This window comes from Erithacus rubecula (genome assembly GCF_903797595.1).
Source record: "Erithacus rubecula genome assembly, chromosome: 4".
NCBI classification, from domain to species: domain Eukaryota; kingdom Metazoa; phylum Chordata; class Aves; order Passeriformes; family Muscicapidae; genus Erithacus; species Erithacus rubecula.
The window spans coordinates 17,292,076-17,314,847 of NC_136686.1; the positions used below are offsets into that span (position 1 = coordinate 17,292,076).

Below are 22,772 nucleotides of genomic sequence, written 5' to 3' on the forward strand. Positions count from 1 at the left end.
CTCTTCCAGTTAAATTTGTCTTAAGAGCATTTGTAAATATATAAACTAAAATCAATGATGTGCCTGGTTTGGTGGGAGAAGTATCACTAAAATGGTAGAGATTTAGCAGCTCAAGTATCCCAGAGCAGATTTAATAGCCAATTGTTGGCTACCCTGAGAATCAGGGTTTTAACAAAGTGCTGGTACAGCCTTAATAATGCAATGCATCACATGCTCCAATGGCATCTAGAAAGTGCTGGGGACCATAAATGGCTATAATAATGTTAATTGTGGCACTGGAGCAACACACGTGTTTTGACTCCAGAGAAAAATCATGTGCTTGTGACAATGACAGTTATCCCAGTTTCACTTTAAACAGTGTTTATAGTATGAATGTATAGGACTTTTCCTGAAGTTAACTGGCTTTAAGATATGTGTGTTTTAATGGTCCATTTCATCAGGTAGGATCTCACTACCAATACTGTCTGATAACTGAAGTACCATACACATGAACTGTCAACTAGAAGAATAGAACTTGGTTTTTCTTATTAGTACTGTGAAAGAAGCCTTTAGAGAAAAACTTGTGGCTTTGATTTTATTGGTTGATAGTTGTGATTGTAGAGTTGTTATTTAAGAATAAAACCTGTTGGGTGTGTCTGGGTGGAGTTTTTTTGCACTTGGTTTCACATGCTTTGCACAATTTATTTTTTTCAGTGGGTATGTCACAACTACCAAAGGGTAAAACTGTGGCATTTAAAAGTATAATTTCCTTGTGAGTGTGCTTTATTCAGCTGACTTGACATAAAGATGTCACTTCTCTCTTTTTTGTCCAAGTTGGGTAACGTTGAATAGTGATCATATGCAACTCTTCAGTTGCTCACAGTTTTACTTTAAACTGAAATTGTGGTACACACTGTAAAATACACTTTGTGGTCTGTTTTTAGAACTGTATTTATAATGTCTAAATCCCACCTGTTTGCCTATCAACTAGATATCAGACAAATATTGATTGTTCGATTTTAAAGTTTATAGACTGTTGACACCAGCTCTTTGAGACTCCATGTTATCCATTTATTTCAGATACTGCTTAAGGACATGTAACAGAAGCTGAAATCTATCAGATTACAGTATCCATATTGTAGAATTGTCTAGGTTTACTGAACTCCTTAGGGAGGTTGTGACTGTCATGCCAGTTATGGCAGACATGGCTACAGCTTCATCTTCAGAATGTTCTTGTGAAAGTGGGAATGAAGTGAACAATAACCTACACTTTGTGTTTTCAAAGTAATTATAGCAATATTTTTTGAATGTAGTTTGGAGTAGAGCACATGATCATGCCATAAAACTCTGAAGATAATAATAAGTATTACTGTTGTTATCTGATTATTTCAGGATAGCGAATTTCACGTGAACTTAGTCTTACAGCCTGTTACTTAATGACCTCTACAAGGAAACTGACATTTTGTACAATACAAGTTGATTAGTCTTATTTTGAAGCATTGTTTGTTCTTTGTAATAAAGTGGTTGTCCTATCAAACGCATTCTAAGTGCTGAAGTGTGTCTGTTTTTTCAGTGTACGTGTACAAGCTTGGAGCCTCTGTTTTTTCAGAGGTGTTCATGTACTGACTTGGAATTCCTGATGCAGAATGAGTAAATTTGTCAAACTGGGGAAGAGGGTTTATTGATAAGCACTGTCATAATACTACTCCTCTTCCATACACATTGTCTCCTAATTCAATTCTTGGTTACCTCATGAGCTTTTTCCTTAGTTGAGGTTCTCCAATATCCCTGCCCCACTTTCTGCTGTTGCTGTGCACTCACCATCACTCTGCCCCCTTCCATGCCTTTGTGCCTTGCAGGCTGTGGCCTCTGAACTGAAATTTTGACATAACTTATCCTGTCTATACAGGGTCATGTTGCTGTTGTTGACAATGAGTGACAAAGAGTTTGGTGTTGCTTTGCTGCAGTTTGTTAAAAAGGTCCCAGAAAAGTCCCCTGAAATCTTCAGTTGGTAAACATTTTTTCTGTGACCCTCAAATACGGATTATTTTTTTTCAGTTTCTTGAAAGACGGAGACTTTATGACATAAGTATGCATACTTGATATTTAAAATCAAACCAGCATCAGATAAAAAGAAATCAGTGCTAAATCAAAATACAAATGGCAAGTGATTTGTTTATATTGCAATCCTTGTTCAAACTGTTAAGCAGACACATTTCATTGGCTTACATGTCATCACAGAGTTTACTGCTGCTTCTTAAATAATTTGCCTTTACTTAGAGTTTATAGTACTTGCTCCTTAGCAGAGCACTCATTCTCAATTATGTGAAAAACTCATGCAATGCACTGTTTAATTAAATTTATTAGCTTCCAAAGGGCATTTGGGATTGACAACCCATACATTCGTTAATATATGGAACTTTAAAGGGGATCACCTGGAAAGGAGGTGGAACATTCTTTTAATCCCAACATTCTTTTTGCCAGCTATGTATGTGTATGTGTGGAGAGTGATGTGTCAAAGTTCAAATGTCTGCCTTCATGCATTTGAGGAGATTGAGGACTGGTTAAGTGGACTTCCATAGTGTCTGCTTCCCAGCAAGACCTGGGAATGGTGTTTCTTCTCGACTTCCAGGTCTCAAACATCTCTAGGCATGAAAATAACACTGGAAACATTCCAAACACATTAAGTGAAAGGACAAGAAAGAACAAAGGGAACACTTTTGTAAAAACATAGAACACGAGTGACGCAACATAATGAAGCTAATGTAATAGGAAACATTTGTGATGGTTGTGTCAAGCTCAAGAATCCAGATCAGTCAATCTGATGATCAGAAAAAATGGATCTGGTTCTTAACATGAGTGCAAAAGAAGCTAGGTATGCTAAAAAAACCCCAACAGCTAAGTGTACTGTGTTGGAAAAGAAATGGGAGATGGAACAAAAAGCACAGCAGAAGATACAAGGCCAGAAACAGGAACTCATAGATATGAAAAGCTACAGCTCATTCAGCTGGAGAGGTCTTTGAAACGATGTGGTTTTGTAAGGCTGCCAAGTAATGACAACAATAGGCTGATTCTGCATTAGTGGGAAAAATTCTGCTTAGAGATGTGACTGCTTAGAGCTGTAACTGCTTGGAACTGTAACAGTATGTAAGGCTGAACTGTGAGGACTTTAATGACTTCAGTAGCTTCAGTAAACTATTTTTGCTCTGACTTTGGACTTCAAGATGCTTTAACTTCAATAAAACGTCAACTCAGGCTCCTTTTGCTCAGGCTTTGGTTTTTAGCTTGGATTAATTTTGCACCCCTTTCCAATACTGAAGTCCTGTCTCTCAGTCCCAGCAGCACTGAGCTTGACATCTGTCCTGGTTTAGGACAAATTAGGGGGAAAATCTCCAAAAAGTTGCTGCCTAGAGAACAAACCCCCACAACTCCTCCCCCTCCCACCACCGGGTTTGGGAGGAATTTCCTCAGAGGAAAAGTGGAAAAAAACTTGTTTATTTAGCAAACACACAAAGAAAAAACACTCCCCAACACAAGAAAAAAACAGCCACGGATGACAAAGAAACTGTCACCAGTCTGAGTGGATGTACAGACTCAGAATGTGTCCGGTGCCGGGAGGGCAGAAACGCTCAGTGCTTGTCACAAACAGGCAGAGTCTGGGATTTCTCCATGTTCCAGGTCATGTTCGGGTGGGATTCCTAGCTAAACTAACTAATAAGGAAAAAAACAAAAAGAAAGTGAAGCAAAGCAAAGCAAAAAAAGCCAAGCAAAGCAAGCCCAGCCGCCAAGCTGGCAAAAGCAAAAGCCAAGCAGGCAGCCCAGCCCTCGAGCCTCCCCCTGTAAGCCCAGGCAATGGGGGAGGGGTGTCAGCCAGCTAGACATAAAACAAACCTTCCCAGAGTCAATTCTAAAAGCACCCAACATCCAGGCATGAACAGAACACACGACTGGGGATTCAAAGTATTGTAACGTCACCCCAGGACAACATCCATTTAATAGACTTAGAGTTTATAAACAAGTTTTCACATCTGAAGCGGAGAGAAGGGAAACTATAGATGCTCTATAAAAGTAAAAATTGTCCACAACATTTCATTCAAAATATATAATTTTTGGTTAAAACATCATGGTGCTTTGCTTTTGCTCTGCAAAGGGGATCCTGGGGCAAATGGAACTTCTTTGAAAGTCGAGCAGATCCAGTTTCAAGTTCAGCAGTGGCTGTGGGAAAAAAGAGATAACATTCTTTATGTTACTTTTACAGCATACAGGAAGAAATAAAGCACTGTAAGAACATTTTACATGACTTGAGAGTCTCTAAACCTGAATAAGGCTTCAAAAATTCCAAGGACACCTAACATGGGAAGAGCTGGGCAAGAGGAAGAAACACATTTTGTGCACATTTCCTTATCAGTCAACAGCATTTGTAAAGCTAGTGACAGACATTCAGACTTCACTGCTTTGACTTAAATACTTTATGGCCTTGGACCCTCTTGAAAATTTTTACAACCCTGCTGACCAAAATCTTCAGCCTTACATTGTACAGCTGTGCATTGTTTTAAGGATTAGCAGTTGCTTTGGCCTATTAGACAACATGGCATGGAACAATAAATATATTTTAACTTCATGCTAAGAGGGAGAACCCTGCACACTGCCACTCTCCAGCAGGAGTCAAGAATGGTTTTTCAAAATGCTTACCTTGGTCACAGAGGCTACAAGCCTCTTTCTGGATGACAAGTGCTTCCTATATTGCTTTAGGAAGCTGTCTCCTGCACTCAGATTCCTGTCCAGTCCTGAGCGGTTGCCAAGATGTCCCAGTGCAGTTGAGTGCAGAACTGGAGTTGCAGCCAGATCTCCACTGACAGTGCTGCTTGGGACCGACGACTGCCTTTCAAGGCGCTTCCAGATGAGCTTAGCGTTGGCTTTATCGAGTCTCTTGTTAGCTCTGAAACATTCCAAAGCACACAAACAGTTACCTTTGGTAGTAACCTTTTCCCAAAGTTAGTCTCCAGGTCCTTGACTATTATTTGGCTTGTGAGATGAAGGGCCTCCAAAAATAGCCCATCATTTGACCTGAGCTGGTTTGGAGGGTCTGTTTCTAAGACGCCACACCAGGTGCGAGGAGCAGCAAGTGTCACCAACGCCTAGGACTGCTCAGCATGAGGGCTTCAAAGCCTTCTGTGAAAGCCATGTGTTTACCTAGCTTCTTCTGGAAGGCACCAGCATAACAACTCTGGGCTGGCCCCCCTTCCCAAGGGAAGCTCAAAGCTCAGAGCCACTACCTAAACGGAAACCAATAAAGATAATTCCTAGTTTTCCTTCACAGAACAGAAATCTTAAGGATTGCATCTTAACCCATAATGATAACTATGTCAGTATTAGTCACCTGCTTCTCTAGCAGTATAAAAAGCACTGAGAGAGATCAATCAAATCTAAAATACAGCAAAGGAAGGAAATGCAGAGAAAGCTTCACACAGGTTTGAAAAGAAGTAACACTACAACCAACCAAACCCCAAATTAAGCAAAGCTCACCTTTGTTCTCATTCTGAAATGGTCAGTGAAGTTGAGAGATTATCTGCTCTTCATTTCTCCCTTCATGGGGAGATGAGATTCCACTTCTCTCTCCTCATACATCTTTATTTTTTTCGTAGCTCTGCTGAGAAGACTCTTCAACCTATATAGCAGATCAGTTCAGAAAACAATGAAATACAGGAATAAGCAACCTTTCCTATATGTTCTCAAGTAAGGAGTGGAGACATAGCTTTTTTCATCTTTAACACACTTGATAGTACCAGGAATTGCTGAGAAAAGACCTGCTTTTCCTGTGCCACAGGTCACCTGGTGCATCCAAATTTCAGCTGAAAAGATGAATTGCAGACTTCCTTCCCCACCCCTGGAGAACTGCAGGGCAGCATGGCTTGACAATTCCCCTTGCAGCCATAAGTAAGGCTCATGCATGGATATACCATGCAGGAACTAACATGAGACTCCATACAATGTATGTATGTCTATTCTTACATCACAGTTCAATAAAACTGGACTTCTATTCGGGGATATCCCTTCACCACATCAAAAAGGCATACCTCTTAGAAGTCCTTCTTCAGTTCTAAGTTTCTTCTCATTTCTTGGTCCAGATGGAGTTCAATTGGGTGTTTTATCTCTATCAGTTTCTTCACTTTCTTTCTTTCACTCTCACACTTTCAAAACAGAAAAGACACGACACACAAAACATAAGAACAATAGCTATGTGCAAATCTGTTCTCTAGCACTGTCCACAGAGAAGCTGCAGTCCACCTCCATCTGTTAGCCAAGTTCCACATTAGGTTTCACAGCAAACAAAAACAGATGCCTCCACTGAAACAAAGAAGGAAAAGATGCTGGACTACATTCAAGAGTTCTCAACTCACAGCAAGGATTATGTAGGTATGCTCATCATGGAAGAATACAAATAAATCTAAAGTTTCCACAAGATCTTTACTGATCAACAGGAAGAATTTGATCTTTGGGAATTTTTTCAACTTAATTTTTTCAACATGATTTTTTCCACCTCTTATTTGTAGCTACTTACTTATGTGCTAGTTGCTTTGTACTTCCTTTATTCCTCTATGGACGAGGAGGGAAAGACTGCCCCTTCAAAACTGTCAGTCATTTCTTGTTTCCCAAGCACTAATTCATTTTCCCAGAATTCTTTCAGTATATTTTCCTGCAAGACTTTTAAGCATCCACTACCCAGAAAACATACTGCTGTTCCTCCATGCACTGCACTGGAAAAATGAAATACTTCAAAACCTTGCCCAGAAAACAAAGGGGTCAGCAGATGGCCAGAAGGAATCCAAGAAAGAACTGGGGAACTACAGCCCTGCTTCATGTGCTCAACTGATGGAAACCATACTGGGAACTCTTTCAAAGAAAATCACTCAAGAACTTATAAAAGATAACCAAACAGCTTTCATTTGCTTCCTGGATGATCCACAAATCACAACATATCAAGAGCCTGAATGGCAGGGCTAATAAAAAAAAATGCTCTTTATGTAAGAACTCAACCAAAAGGTTAATGTAGTTCTCTCAGGTACTGGCTTCGGTCTCTGGAGAATTTTCTGGATTTACCTGTTCAAAGAGATCTGCCTTTTCCCTGTCAAGTTGAGCAACAAGCTCTTCGAGGCTGGATCTTGACTTAAATTGCTCTTTCCACATGCTCTGCAAGTCCTTTGATGTCAGAGCCAGCATATTCTGCTTTTGCACCTATAAAAGCAACAATGGCAGAAAAAACTAAGGTGACCATAAAAAGAACATTGCAAGAAAAAGCTGTAACTTAAATGGAAACTCTCTCCTCTCCCCTTTAATATCTATTGTTAATGGTAATGGGGAATGTAAAACACAGCTTGGGAAACATAACCAAGAAGAGAAATTGAAGATGGAAAAAGAATGAATGCTATAAGGATGGTGAGATGAGGTTTAACTTTGGGGAATAACAAACACACACACAAAAGCACTCTGTAGCTTTCTTGCAAAGGTTCTCCAGAGTTCGTTACATATTTTCTAATGTATTCATTTCTAGTGCCCACCACAGAATATACCCCACCCTTGTGGCTTCTGTAACAGCTGTACATCTCCTGAGAGCAAGAAAATGTTTTGAAATTGACAATGGTATTGATGGTTCTATCTAAAGGGACAAAGATTTGCCTAATAGATGAATTTCAGCTGAACAGAACTTGCTGATTCAGTATAAAGACTGGAAGTTGACTAGATGCTTTCAGTAGCATTTTTTAGGGGAAAAAAAAGAAAATTACAAAAGCAAAAAAGGAAAAAACAAGAGATATTTACTGGCTACAGAAAGTGACAAAACACTTAGCATAGTCTCAGATAAAAAAAGTCCTTAGGGTATATGACTTTCTCATGTCCTTACAGAAGAGGTAAAACACTGGGCCTCATGACAAAAATTCACATGGCCTCAAGACAAGCTCTGACAAAATTGAAAAGCTAATATGGATCTGTCAAGTCCAGTCTCCTTTCTCAGCTTTCAACCACAGATCTCCAAGCTGTCCACAACACCCATTCAGTCATCTGCTTAATCTGGCTTAACCTGGCAGGCAGCTAAGCTTTACACAGCCACTTGCTCACTCCCTGCAGGTGGGATGGGGAAGAGAATTCATCAGATGAATCACACTGATGAACACAACTATCTTGCACACCACAACACATACAAAACAGTAGGAAAATGAGGAAGCTTACAACCTTTTCCCTTGAGGGTGCCTTGCCCATCAATTACCTGCACACAAAAAATTCAGACTAAAACATTCACAGAAGCCTGTCATGTACCTGCATGTGGTGGTCTTCTGCAGCTGCTTGTGCTGCCTGTAAGTTCATTATCAAGTCTTCCAGGTGCTTAGGAACCTATAGAAGCATTACAAGAAGCAAGAATGCACACTATGACTTTCTAGACTGAAGTGACACCTCACTAACAAAAATATTACATAACCTCTTCACCTCTTTATTCCTACACTATTTACACCCAGCAACAATGATCAAAACAGCTTTAGTCTGATGCCACTGTAAACCTGTTAGCAGTCCTCACCTCTGTCATTTGGTGCACTTGGGGGGAGAGAGACGTAGAGAAAAGACCACATGGTAACTTGAAAATCATGCCCTATTTTCAAAGTGGAAGGATTTGTGACTGCCTTCCCACTTCTCTTGACAGTACAAGTACATCACAAAATTTGAGTATCACATGCAGTGATTTTAAAAATACCTTCAGCTGTAATTGACAACTACGGTCATAACAAGAACCCCAGTTCACTGGCTACAATACAAAAAACAGCAACAATAAAAAATATCTCTTAATTCAGGCCACAGATGTGGTCCTTATCTGAGCTAAAATTAACCACTGTGTAGAAGCAGTGGTAAATTCCAAGGCTAACACTGAGCTTTGCAGATACCACAAGCAGTTCTCTTCACTGTTTCATGAGAACAGATAGACAGCAAGTAGTCAAAGGAAAAGCAATTCTGCACAGCTAAAGGTCTGGGACATGTAATTTTGTTCCAGTCTGATGAGGTCAGCCTGGTCTCTGCATAAAGGGCTTGGCATCAATATACCCTGTAGTTGTTAACTTGAATACCTTAAATGAAACACATCACAGTCCCCAAAGCAGCCATCTGATGTTATGAAGGGTCTAAAGCAGACAATAGTTACACCAGTGTATTGCTATAGCACAGGAAAATTTTCAAAACTGGATGGCTGGGAAGTAGAGCAGGCTGCTTTCCAAGCAGCCTCTATATGCAGGAACTGAGCTCCCCTTGGCTCTCCAGGGAAACCTCACCATAACATTTCCTCACAGAAATAGGTAACTACACTCAAAAGGGAAAATTTATCAGTAGCTTACTGAGGCAGAGGCTTGCAGGTCTCTCTGCAGGGCTTCAGTCCTGTTGCTTTGTTGCTGGACAGTGGCTTCCAATTTGGTGTTTTCAAATTCAAGGCTTTAAAACAAATACAGGTCTTATTATAAAAATCTTCCAGAGCACAAAATTCCAAAAGAATGTGCAAAATAATAATACAAGAACATTCTTCAAAATCTTGATTATTTGCTGTGATGAAACAAGACTACCTACCTATGCTGTGGTTTCCAGCCAATCCCTGCAAGTGACAGATACCTCGCCCCACTGTGTTCTCTTACTGTTGCACATGTTCTTCCAGTTGTTTTGTAGTAATGTTAGTCTCAGAAGATGCCAACAGCTGGTCCTGCAGCTTCTGGGCAGAAGCTGTTGCTTCTCTTTCCTTATCATCCAAGGTAACCTTCAAATCACAAACACAACACTCAGACTGAAGATATTTTTCTTCCACCTCCTGCAACTGTGAAGTTACAGAAAGAACCCACAGTTGTCAGGTGAGCTTTTAGACAGAGGAGTCAGCTGCTGCCCAAGGATTCACGTGCTGCAGCTATCTGCCCATACCCTCTGCCCAAAGAACTGTAATAGTCTCAAGTACTTTTAAAGCTTTGCTTCTACTAGCAAATGAACACAAGCTGTGCTGCTTTGCCATCTTTTGCAGCAGGCTCTCCCATTCCTCCATGGACTTCCTAGAGCCTGGTTCTAAACATTGACACTGCCACTCTGACCCTTTTGGTGACTTAGGATGCTCTTTGTATTTATTCATTTGCTCCTCTGTGAAAACATGAATTAAGAAGTTCATCTGTCTATAGTGACTGCAAAAAAGTCCCTCATAAGGATGAGATTTTAAATCTTCCTTTTAGACTCCAAGACCTGTATATGTCCATACATGTGTGGAAAAGCACTGTGAAAGATGGTGCCTAAGTCAGAAATAGTTTACTTCCCTTGCAGGAAACCACTTAAGGAGAGAAAATTATAACAGTGCCAAATAAGGGGGGGAAATGCAGAGTAAGTTACAAAAACATTTAGAATTTGATGTGCTACCTGGTGATGGGTCAGGGTGGGGCGAGGGGGAAAGTAGGACAGCATAAAAATGTCCAAACACAGCAGTCCAGTACTTATACTGTTCTTCAGAAATCAGAAAATCTACTTGGCTAAACCAAAGGCAACAAGACATAAATACAGACACAAATATATTGTGAAAAGCACCTCTGCAAATAAAAAATTTGTCCATGTAAGGGTATAATGTCTGCATATCAAAGACATAGACACCAAGTTTATAAAACAATGCAATTGATTTCCACATCATTAAATCTATCCTCTTCCATTTTTTTCCTGGGGTTTTAGGTCAACAACCAATCCTACTTTCAATAACCACCCTAAGATTTATTCATATAATTACAGACACTATGTACCTTGGTTTTAGCCTTTTCCAATTCCTTTTGCAAGCACAGCTTGTCTTCCTCCAGGTCACTGCGGTAACACGTAGTAACTTCCATGAAGCTTCTGACACAGACTGCCTTTTGAGAGCATCAGCAAGCTCCTGCTGCAGCTGTCTGATCATGCCCTAATGAAACAATTAAATGAGCATGAATAAAGTTGTGAGAACATGAAAAATGCCTTTACTTTCACTTTGGATTGAACTCAAGTGAAATTGTCTGTCACTCGCATGCATATGCACAGACAATCACCTCTCTATCTTCTCAGCTGAGCACCCCCAAACTCTCAGCAGCTGTTCATGAGGATTGTGGTTTCCTAATGTATAAAAAAGACCCAGGTATTGTTCTACTTGAAACTATGCATAAGCACACACTGCAATTGTGGGAATTTTTCTAACAAAATCCAAATAAATCTGTTATGATGCAAGAGCCATAATCTGACCGCAGATACTACCTTGTTGACCAAAGGCAGGACTTGGTATCACATCATTCTTTGTTCTATTTCCTACATTTTACAAATATAATTAAACAAATACCTATATCTGAAAGCTCTTTTTAGATATACTCTAAGAATATGTTGAATCACATCCTCTTACAGCTGTCTTAATGTTTTAGAGTAACAACTGCCTTTATACTGACATATTAGGTTTACTAAAATCTGGACAGTAAATACAGTTACACAAATGTACAGAGGGAATCTGCTGTTTTGGTATGAAGAACACACAGCAATTCATAGATTAAAATGACTGACAGTATTGCTGGAGTTCTCTCCCCACACACACCTTACAGTAACCAATGAAGAATAAAGCAGTTATATCACACATGCCTATATTTATCTCACTCCAAGATTCCGGACTTGTTAGGAAGAAGGAAGTGTAATTTAAAATCACTATTGGAATCATTAAAGGAGGAAATCCGTACAGCAGTGTGTCTAAATATTGACTTTTATTAGTTCCTATTATCTAGAAAGTCAGGGAGATTAAACAAAATAAGTAAGGCAATTTTTAAGTCATTCCTCTACCTGAATTTGCCAGAATATGCTATCATTACAGAATACCCTACCTACTCCTAGGAACACAGATAATGAATGATGTATTTTCCAGGCATCCTTACAGCCCACAGAATATCCATAAATTAACACCTGGACACTATAGTACTCTTCAATTTTGATAGCAACTTAGGGAGAAGCAACATTTTTCCTGTCCATCTCACACAATTCACTCATCTGCATCTTCATTTCTCATCCTCCACATTCTTTCTTTTACATCACTCTTGTGTCAGCAGGGAAATACTTTAAAAACAACCATCAAATATCTAAAATAATTCTATAGGGCAAAAAATGGACTAAGGAAAAGAGATGAAAGAAGTTCTAGAGAAGAATCACCTTTCCTGATCAAAGCAGACTTGGGATACCTTTGCTCTGCTCTCTGCTCGGATCCAAGCAGTAACATCCCATTTACCAAAACCTTACCACAATTTCAAGAGAAACACAATGAACCAGAATAAATCATCATCATCTGATCCCATGCATATGGCTTATAATTAATCCACTTTAGAAACAAAATAATTTCAAAAACTGGAAAACTTTAAATTGCTCCAAGTCTGTATTTTACCTCTCTCTCTATTTTGTCAGTCTCGTATTTGAAGACTTGTTCTCTTAAATCAATACACTTGGCATTTAATTCCTTGTTTCTCTCTTCCACTAGGTAAACTTGCTTTTCAGTATCAGCTCTGAGTTTGTTGAAAATATCATTAAAGCGATCTTGCACATCATTCACCACTTTTTCTTTGATGATCCCCTTGTTCTGCAGATCTTCCAGCTGCTGACAGAGCAAAAGGGTTTCACTCTGGAGCTGGGCTAGTGGCTCCTGCATGGATTCCTGCTTTATTGCAAGTTTGTTGCCTTGGTCTTTCTCAGGCTGTCGAGCATGGTCACATTCCTCTGCCTGACACTGCGTTTGACTCCATTCTTCCTGTGCCATTTCTAAAAACAGTGGTTTTTCTCTGAGTGTTTAAGTGATGAAACTCCCTTTCTAGACTGTTAGCTTTGCTTTCAGCTTTACTCAGCTGCTGGGACAAGCTCTTGTTGGCTTCTCACACATCTGAGAGGTCATGATGGAGCTTGTCTTGCAAGTGAAGCCATTCTCCACGTTCCCTCTGAAATGTTTGTTCCACATCACTTTTTGATGACTGGTGATGTTCAAGCAGGAAAAAAATGATTCAATTCTGTCTCTAGTCTGTCTTTGCTTTCTTTTGTCTGCTCAAGTTTGGAAGTTAACATTGCAGATTCTGTCTTTAGTAAGTTCAGTTGTCCACTGTACTGAAAATCTGTTTGTGTTAAGGCCTCCTCATTCAGCTTAAGTTCTTTTTGGAGATCTTAATGTTTTTCTTTCAAAGTCTCATTTTCCTCTAAATACTTTCCTTCTTCCTCCTGGTGCCCAAGTCTTATTTGATCAAGATCTAGTCTTAGCATGACAATCTCATCTTGCATAAACTGATTTTTGTACAACAGAGCCTTTTCTCTTTCGGTGTTGGATTCCTGAATGACAGGGAACATGAATAAATATCAGTGTGGGAAATAAATCTACAAAAATCACTTCAGCATTAAACTGGATTTTAACATTTCTAACACTGCAACATGACTTCAAAGATGAGAGTAAAATTTCAGGCAAGACATCAGCTACTCTATGAACCACTTCACGTGTCCAATGCAGGCACAGAATGAAAGTGTAACATATCCATAAATAAACATGCCAAATGCATAATGCTTTTTTCCCCCATAAACTAGAAACTATATAATAAAGTGATTTTAAATATTTCAGCTACAAAGTTTTATAATATAAAATGACAATGCTTTCTTGTGAGTGCATGCCTTTAAAATATTCCCTTTTACATAACTTTAGCTGTGTTACCAATCTGGTAAAAATGTCTGCTCACCAGGCTAAAAAGGCTATTTTCTTTTTTAAATGTCTTCTTAACACTTTTTTTAGCATTACTGAGGGTTTGCTATACAGGTGAATCATCCCTGGAATGCATGAGTCTTTCATAGTGCCTGTTTAGTAGACAAATTTTTTTCCATGTAAACATAATTCACCCTGTATTTCTTGGGAAGCACAGCCAAGAACAAACAATTCTTCCAAGAATTTCAGATTCTTAGTAAATTCAGTAAACTTTTCAAGACTTTTTTTTTTATTTAATAGTGTTTATGATTGCTTATTCTCCTTCAATTATTCTAATTAGTATTGAGAGTTTAAATCACTGCTGATCTTCCTTCATGAAACTTTAATATGTGGAGGTGGGAAAGAACTTCATACTTTGAATTTGATAAAGGAATAAGTAATGTAAAAACCCCAAGTAATGGGAACACAGAGTGTCAAACAACTTCCTTCCTGGTCAGTCTGGATGTAGGTAACTGGGTGTTTCACTGTGAGATACCTTAAAAAGTCATGATAAAATGTCAAGGAAATAAAAACAAGATAGTTTAAAAAATGGTGTAGAGAGTGTTTTCTTTTAGCTTTTTACTTGTACCTGCAGTGTAATTACATACTGCACTGATACTGCTTCCCAGAACTTTTAAAGACAAAAGGGTAAACAGGAGAGGAATTTACACAGTAAAATTACACTGGCAAACTGTAAATAATCCATCAAGAAACAGAAAAAAAATCGAAGTTATAATAAAACTTTGTAACAAACATGGTTAAATTTAATTAATTAGAAAAAATTCTACTTACATCTGAACTTTTTCCTACAGTTCTTCTTGTCTCTTCTTCTAGTTGCTTTGGTCTCCATAGGTGGTTGCTCAAATGTCTTCTTGCAGGGCTCTGGCACTCTTTTCCTGAGAGAGGTGTCTCTGTGTTTCAGCACACTCCTCTTCAACCTGTAATAACACAACTCAATTACTTGCACCTTCAGAAAAATCACAGCTAGCAATATTGTCCTACTCTCCCTTTTATTTTTGTAAATATTTTTGCTTTCCACAGCTACAATAATCCATCCATAAATTTCAATTTTCTTCTGAAAAATTAAGAAGAAATACAGAATGCTTTGTAATATTGGAGAAAAATAACTCAAAGTTAAGCTTTGAAATACAAGCAGACAAAAGAGAACAGACTACTTGGAAAGCAGCTGTTTGAAAAATCTGGCAATAGTGATCCAATGCCTCTTCCATGAACAAAGTCCTACCTCCTCTTTAGGAATACTGGAATACAACACCAATTACAAAGAAGCAGAAATGATCATTATCTAATATACCTGTTTGAGGAGCTTTCTCAGTGTTACTGACTCCATTTCTAAATTCTTGGATTGTAACTCAAGTTGCTGTTTCTCCTCCATCTCTTTACAATATTGCTCTTCCTTCCTACTGAGTTTTTCTCTTATTTTCTCATATAGTGTTTCTGCTCTGAGCCTGTTTTCTTCCTCTTGCTTCAAAGTAAACCTGGGATTTAACAGTATAATTGAGAAACTAAAGGACTGATATAAAAATTATATATTCTACACTATGAACTTGCAGAAAGAAACTCCAACCATAAAAATGTTAAATATTTTCAGACTTCATATTTTTTACTCTATTTTTTAACTTTTTTAAGAATTAGTACGTCATTCCATTATCCATGTTACATCAGTTTTACAATATATGAAATAAACCATTGACTGTTTTATCACTTTTAAGTTTATCTAGGTAAATATACTGAAGCATGCACATTTCTGTTACTTTTGAAGAAGTCATCTTGATATTACAGACACTTAGACCAAGAGGAGTTTGTTGTCTTAGCAGTCAAAGCAACGTTTTGACTATGATTAAAATACATTTTCTTAACATGATGAGCATTGCCTGCATATTATGGATTCAGTGGCTGCAGGTAATGCTGATGAAGCAGCACATCACCTCTCTGACAGACACAACAATTTTTAACAAGCCTAAGGCTTAAACAATGGCTGACCCTAGGAAAAGCACACAGTTTGCATTTGCTCAGGAATGAGATAAATTCTCAAAAACTTATTTAGAAACGCAGAGGGTTTGAGTTTAATGTTATTAGAAATAATTTTAAACCTCTAGGGATCTATATCTGGATGAAACAACAGCAACTTGATTTTTAAGATAATCTATAGAGAAATCATTGAGGAATAGTAACTTCTTTACTAACTGAAACAAATAGCAGCAGGCACCAACATGGTAAGAAGTGGCCCACAGTACCCAAACAAAAAAGCAGTTTTGTGTTTCAAAATTATTTTGAGTATTTTTTCTCATATCCTTGCAACAGTAACAAGAGAAAAGTAGTATTAACATCAGGACAGAGCTGGCAAGTGCAAACCTTCTTTTGAAATGCTGCAAAAAAAAAGTGGCAGCAGCCACTAATAAATTGTTCAAAAGGTTGATAGTAAGATTTGTGTTTCAATGGTTTATATTGCAAGGAAGAAAGCTTTACATATAATTTTTAGGGTAATTTAACAAAATTAAATAAAGCTTCTATGAATAAAGCTTCTATAAGTGTAAGGCTAAAAATGCAATTGCTTTCACAATTTATTAAGAATGAAAATAATTATTCACACTTGTTAGATACTTTGGAATTTTGAAAAATAGCAGCTAGGGTAAAGTTAGTTTTCTTCACATGGGTCTGTTCTTCAATTAGTGCTGAAAACAGTTGATAATATGGATTTCTTTTCCTAGATGCTGAGCAACATCTGCACAACAACAAGACATTTTCTGCTTCTCCTACTGCTCTACCAGCGAGGGGGCTGTGGGTGGGGAGACAGCTGGGACAGGTGACTCAGCTGACACAAGGGACTTTCCAAACCATATGACATCATGCTCAGTGTATATAGTGGGCAGAAGGAGGAGCAAGGGGGAATATTCAGGGTGACTGCATTTGTCTTCCCAAGTCACTGTTACATGTGATGGAACAGTTACATGTGATGGATGAACAACCTGCCTGTCCATGGGTAGTGGTGAATGGATTCCTTGTTTTGCTTTGCTTGTGTGCATGGCTTTTGATTCCCTTATTACACTGCCTTTATCTCAAGCCATGAGCTTTCTCAATGTTACCATCCTGATTCTCTTCTTGCCATCCCACTCGTGGGGAAGTGAGTGAACAGCTGCATGGGGTGTAGCTGCCAGCTGGGCTTAAACCATGATAAACTGCTAGAGTCCAACTGAGGCAAAGCTGGGACTGGCTCTGTCTTCCTCATAATCCTCTTCCACATACCAGGAGGCACAACTCAAAGTTCAATTCCCTCAGTCTCCCCTCACAGGGCTGGTGTTCCTGCTCCCTGACCAGCTTGCTAGTTCTCTGCTGAACTCATACATATAAATTAAGAACCCCCTGGTACTAGAAGGCCAAAAACTGGACACAGTGCTCTGGATGACATTCAGTAAGTGCTCATAGGGGCAAGTCATCACTCCTTTCCATCTCCTGATCTGCTGCCATTTGCCTTCTCAGCTGCCAGCTCCTACTGGTCCATGTTCATCTTGCTCTAGCAAGACCACTAAGGTCTTCTCAGCAAGCTCCCTGGCCAGGCTATCCCCAGGATATCACCACAAGAGGATATTCCATCCCAAGTGCAAGGCTCTGCATTTGCTCTTGCTCAACTTCCTATGCTGTGTACCAGCTATTCCTGTCTGAAGTGATGTAACAGTGGTTAAAAACCTCACATCATCCAAGTCTAGCTCAGGATTACAGAGAATGGGGAAACTCCAAATTGGACTTTTCAAATAAACAAACATGCAAGCAAATAAGTACTCTGTGCTTCTCTAAACACTTCTGAGTTTAGAACTCTGTCAGAGTCACCTGGATTTTTAATAAACATCAACAGAAACTGCAAAGACAAAAACACATCTCATCTATATCACTTCTCTTGCGAATCTCATTTTCTGATACAAACTCTCTTGTTCTCTTCTCTTGCTATTAAAAAAACGTGAACACATCCAGAGGATCACACATGGCATTAATATACAGATGTTTTTCATCCTCCCTTTATAGCATAACTTACCCATGGGATTCAAAACACAGAAAATCAAAAGACTACAAGCTTCTCATCCATCCCATGTGTATCATCAGCACCTTCTGGCACATTAAAACTGACAAGGTAACACATTATCAGAACACAAGATTACATACTTAAGGCTTTGGATATCACTCTTCCATTCCACTTCTTGACGAGCCAAAACGGATTTCAAATCTTGAGTCTCTTCTGCTGTTTTGATTTTTCCTTTTCACTTTCCAACTTTCTTACTTCTCTCGAGACCGCTGCATACCGATTTCTTCATGCTCTATTATTTGTTCATATTTAAGAAGCATGTTTTGAATTTTCAGTAAAATAGCAGAACCTATTTTGAGATAGAAAAGACAAAGATGCACATATGCATAAATACTTTCTATGTGTAAATTATTTGATCTGATGTAGGTGATAAAGTTTAGGCAGTGGGAGTTCTCTGTGAGAAGAGGCCAGGGGTTGCACCATGCCAGACAGTGACAATGGACCCACTGCAGGGCACAGCTGAGCCTTCCAGCTCAGTGCTAGTGTCACCTCAGAAAAATGTATTCAGGAGAAGACAAAACCACCATTCAGGCAAAGGAAACAAATAGGAAAAACAGCTGCTCTGTGTACACATAGGTCAGTGAAAGGGTGGTGGGAAGGTGTCATCTTAAATATAAATGAACCAAGATACCTAGGGGTGCACACAAAGACAACGTGTTTTAGAAGAGAAACTTGCAACATCTGAGGAAAAAGTGACTTTAGAAGATACCTGTATGATCCACAGTAAGCTGCTCCAAGAGCAACACAGCCTCTCTGCAGGTGGATGTTGGTAGTTTCACATCCTCCAATGTTGTGTCAGGTGAATGAGTTAAATCAAGGTCATCAGTTACATCCATTTGTATGCAGACCTACAAACCACACAGTATTTTCTGTACACAACTGTGTAATAGTACAGATGCATAAATGACTCATTCTTTCAGACACAGTCCATATCTGATAGATCCCATCTGAGTGATTAAAAGCTGATAAAACTATTTATCAAGGAAGTAATTTTACAGTACCTTATTCCTTTCACTTGCTGTTTCTGCTGCAGGTCTGGAAAACAGAAATGTATTTCAGTTCAGGAATGTTCATCTTGCATTAAGAACTATATCTAAAGTTGTTTTGAAAATCCAATTTCAGTAGGGAATTAAAGTAAAAATTAATACAAGAATTTTTTTAGATGCAGGTGAATACTGGAAAAAAAATTATCATCATTGCTGGAAGATGATTTTTTTTCACAAGATATTAAGCAAATAGTTGAAATAACTGCTCACCCAAAGTGATAGGAATCATACAGCTACAGACATGGAGATATACAGATACACAGCTATGTGCATTCCCTGTTTAACACTAGAGGTTTAGTTCTCTCCAGTACTTAGACTCTTTCCCTTACAGGTCAAAGAACTGTAATTTTGGATTCTCTAGTGTACTTAGGCTGACTGGAATGGAGTTAATTTTCTTCAGAGCAGCCCACACAATGCTGTGTGTTAGGTTTCTGACCAAAACAGTGTTGACAACACAGCAGTGTTTTAGCTACTGCCAAACAGAGCTTGTAACCTGTCAACAATTTCTGTTTCTCATTTTGCCCCCTACAGTTAAGTCTGAGGTAGGCAAGAAGTCAAGAGGACATACAGCTGAAGAAAAAAAAAATTAAAAGGAAAAACTCTAACCCTAAGATGTATGTGATGAAATAGAATCTTTGTTCCAGTAAAAGTCTCTCCTCTCCCTTTTAAAAAATATAAAATACATGTTTACATATACACTGACACTCAGGTAATTTTACAGCACTTGTGCACATTGTCTTTATAACGAGCTTGGCTAAGATGTTCAAAGCACATTAAGCAATAAAGATGTGTTTTGGAACACAAAAGGCATCAGGTCATTTTGCCAGATGAAGGAACCAGGGTGCACATCAGGTTTACCAAAAACTCTACCTTTAGGTCAATTTTTGTCATTAAGTAAGTTTTAGTTCTAACATTCCTTATATTCAGTACCTTCCTTCCTCTTGAGATGTTTCACTGGAAGTGCTATCATCTGGTATTTGAAAATTATTCCCACTGAAGAGCTCATCTGCTGATTAGCCTTCTGCTTTAAAGTCTGCCCTTTATTTTTCTTTGCAACATCATGATTCAGGGGAAATTCACTACGTTAAACAGAAAGATAAAAAAATTACCAATTGAATAACATCACAGAAAGCATTTCTTTGAAACAGACGTAATTAAGATGATTCCAGAAGCAACTGAGACAAAAAACATCTCTGATAAAACACAGACTTAATTCCAAGGATTGTGGAATATTTAAAAGTATTTAAAAAACCTTGCCCTAGTAATGAGGGGGGGAAATGTGGAACCTGAACTAGATTCAGGCAGCAACTTATATCCACATTAGAGGAAGTATTAAGAGCAGAGATTCTTCTGAAGGACAGACAGAAAATCACTCCTGCTTAGGATTTCATAAAAGTATCAATGCCTTCTTCAAATTTTTGAGATTCATTTGGTAATATATTTTCCTTCTTCCTAAAAAAAAAAAAAATATTTCTCTTAAATGTTTCTGAAGCAGTGGACTACTCAGTATTGCTTTCAACATTAAAGAAACTGCTTCAACTAGTACAATATTAGAAAACCTAAAGGATACTTAAGCAATCCTACAAATCAGAATTAGAGAGGATGACTTCAGTTTATACTTTCATTGGCATTTTAATAATTTCTGACCTCTCCTCAGGTGAAAAATTCTTGATGACTTTCTCTTCTGTAGTGTTTTCATCCTCCATTTTTAAACAGTCATTCTTCCTTAGTGTAAGCTTTCCTTTCATTTGCTGATTAGTAATGCTTCCAGGTGATGTATTTAATTTATCAACATTTTCCTCTTTAGCCATTGTCTGCATATTGAAACAGCTTTCTTTGCTTTTTTCCTTCTCAACCTACAAAGTTAAGTTTCAAGTATTAATCAGTATTTCCATAAAAGAGAAGCACACTATCAAAGATTGAATAATTCAGAATTTACCTCTGAGAAAGTGTAAAATGAAAAATAATTATAGACAAGAATTTTCACAAAAATGACAATACAAAGTGTATTGTCATTGAAAATACTTCAAATTCACTCATGATTCTGTGATGTAACAGGAGTATAGTCTTTAGAAAGAAAACAACAGAGTATCTTTAAACATGAACAACAAAAATGTAAAAGCATTACTGATGGATTAAAGAGTTAGAAGGACTGCACAATGCCAGTCATAAAAACAGAAATTTAAAAAATCAAGTGGAAATGTGTTTGGTTACTGCTTCCATCATGCAGGGTAGGTAGGGCAGCAGGGAAGAAGATTCCAAATACACAGAAACAACTCCACTCACAGCAAGCAGGAATTCAAGTGAAGGGCAATGAAGACACACCATGGAGAAATCACAGCAAATGGAAAGTTCAGTCAAGACCCTGTTCAGAAGCTATTTTTATTCTTTGCTTCAGAACCAAAACTGATTTAATTGTGTACTATTTTTGTCAATGAAGTGATAACTTCTTACACTGGACCTGAGTGCCACATATTGTTAAAATGGAAAAATAGTGCATTCTGTGTTTTCTGAAAAAGGGGGAAAAGGCAACTGTCCACTACTCATTCTATTCCTAAGGACTGTATTTTCATTCAAAAAAACCCCTAGTTTGCACAAAGCATCTTCATTTAATGATGAATACCTGAAGTGAACAGGACCATTGATATGGAGAAAGACTAAAGAATAAGGAGTAGCAGTTGAACTACCTCTTTTTGCAACTGTACCTTCTCTTTCTACAAAGCCAAGAACACTGTTTGCAGCATTCCTACCTTACCCTTAAATCTTTCCATATCTCGTTTTAGCTCTTCATCAAGACTCCTTTCCACCATGCCACATGATTCCTGAGCACTACTGAAAAGACTTTTAGCTTCTGTTTCTCCTATATTACTATTGATAAGGCAATCCTTGGGAATATCATTATTAAATCCAGAGTATTTTTAAAGTTTCATTTCTGTGACAGAATGTGCATTTTCATCACTTGCACAAACAGATCTTGTTTTAGGAAGAATATTAGAAATGTCACCCAAAATACTTGATTTTAAGCTGTCTCAGGGAGTAAGCAGGACCTTCCTCTGCATTTTTACTACTTCCATTATCATTCTCTTCTGTTTCATAGTAGGCATTTTCTTTTTCTCTCCTTTTCTCCTTCTGTTATCTATACTGTTAATGCCATTTCTTCATCCCTATTCCAGGTATCTTCTACATTTGTCTTTAAGCTATTATGATCAGGAAGAATCAGAAGTACAATTTCCATTTTACATATTTTCCACCCAGTTTAAGTTTAGTGTCTCCAAATTTACCTTGGCTTTCTAACTTATCACGTGATTCTGTCGCAGGAGATGAAATAATGTGAGAACTCTTCAATTCTTCACCAAAGCCATCTTCTGGTATTTCTTCCACGAGGGAAGCAGTTTTCCCAGCTTCATTTTCACCAAACAACTGTTTCAGCTCTGCTGTAATGTTTTTAAAATTTGTTTTCAATCCTCTTTTCTCACTTGCAAGCCACATTCTTTCATATCTTTCTTCCCAAGTTTTTAGATTTAACTCCTTGTCAGCACTGTGCAATTCCTCACTTTGTGTTAAGGCTTTATGATGTGAAACTTCTGCTTTGTCAGTCTGATTTTCACATGATGATTTTTCTATCAGGTTGGTAGTTTCTAAAATATATTTATCCTTAAGTAAAAACAGGTACAGACAAAAAGATTACCAAGAAAAAAGAAGTTACAGTTAGTCTAGGTAATTTCCATTACAAACTCATCCTATCATGTAACAGAAATAGCAACATCTAGATATTTTAATAATTTTTATAATATAAATCAAGGGATACTAAATTAAAGGTTCAACTGACACCTTTTTCTTAAAAATAAAGGAGTTATAAAGCAGTTATTAGTTACTAGCACTTATGAGAGACAAC

The 22,772-nt window shown here is 38.0% G+C and overlaps 1 long non-coding RNA gene and 1 pseudogene across 2 annotated transcripts in view; both read right to left on the bottom strand.

Moving 5' to 3' along the window:
• Positions 1 to 2,478: 2,478 nt before the first annotated feature.
• On the bottom strand, positions 2,479 to 4,939 carry LOC306801627. The gene is made up of 3 exons (XR_013774150.1): positions 4,672 to 4,939; positions 3,955 to 4,194; positions 2,479 to 3,323 (listed from the first exon to the last, which is right to left on the bottom strand). It is a non-coding gene; the product is annotated as an uncharacterized lncRNA (long non-coding RNA).
• A 609-nt stretch (positions 4,940 to 5,548) lies between these two features.
• Positions 5,549 to 22,772, bottom strand: part of LOC306800782 — a 40,492-nt pseudogene continuing 23,268 nt past the window's right edge. The window contains exons 14-29 of the transcript XR_013777938.1: positions 22,020 to 22,561; positions 21,565 to 21,783; positions 20,525 to 20,733; positions 18,833 to 18,866; positions 18,541 to 18,679; positions 17,912 to 18,120; positions 15,048 to 15,231; positions 14,528 to 14,673; positions 12,410 to 13,335; positions 10,773 to 10,924; positions 9,645 to 9,820; positions 9,354 to 9,447; positions 8,293 to 8,367; positions 7,081 to 7,215; positions 6,057 to 6,170; positions 5,549 to 5,647 (exon numbers count right to left, since the gene is read on the bottom strand). The product of XR_013777938.1 is annotated as an uncharacterized misc_RNA (transcript). The remainder of the gene's footprint in view (positions 5,648 to 6,056; positions 6,171 to 7,080; positions 7,216 to 8,292; positions 8,368 to 9,353; positions 9,448 to 9,644; positions 9,821 to 10,772; positions 10,925 to 12,409; positions 13,336 to 14,527; positions 14,674 to 15,047; positions 15,232 to 17,911; positions 18,121 to 18,540; positions 18,680 to 18,832; positions 18,867 to 20,524; positions 20,734 to 21,564; positions 21,784 to 22,019; positions 22,562 to 22,772) is intronic.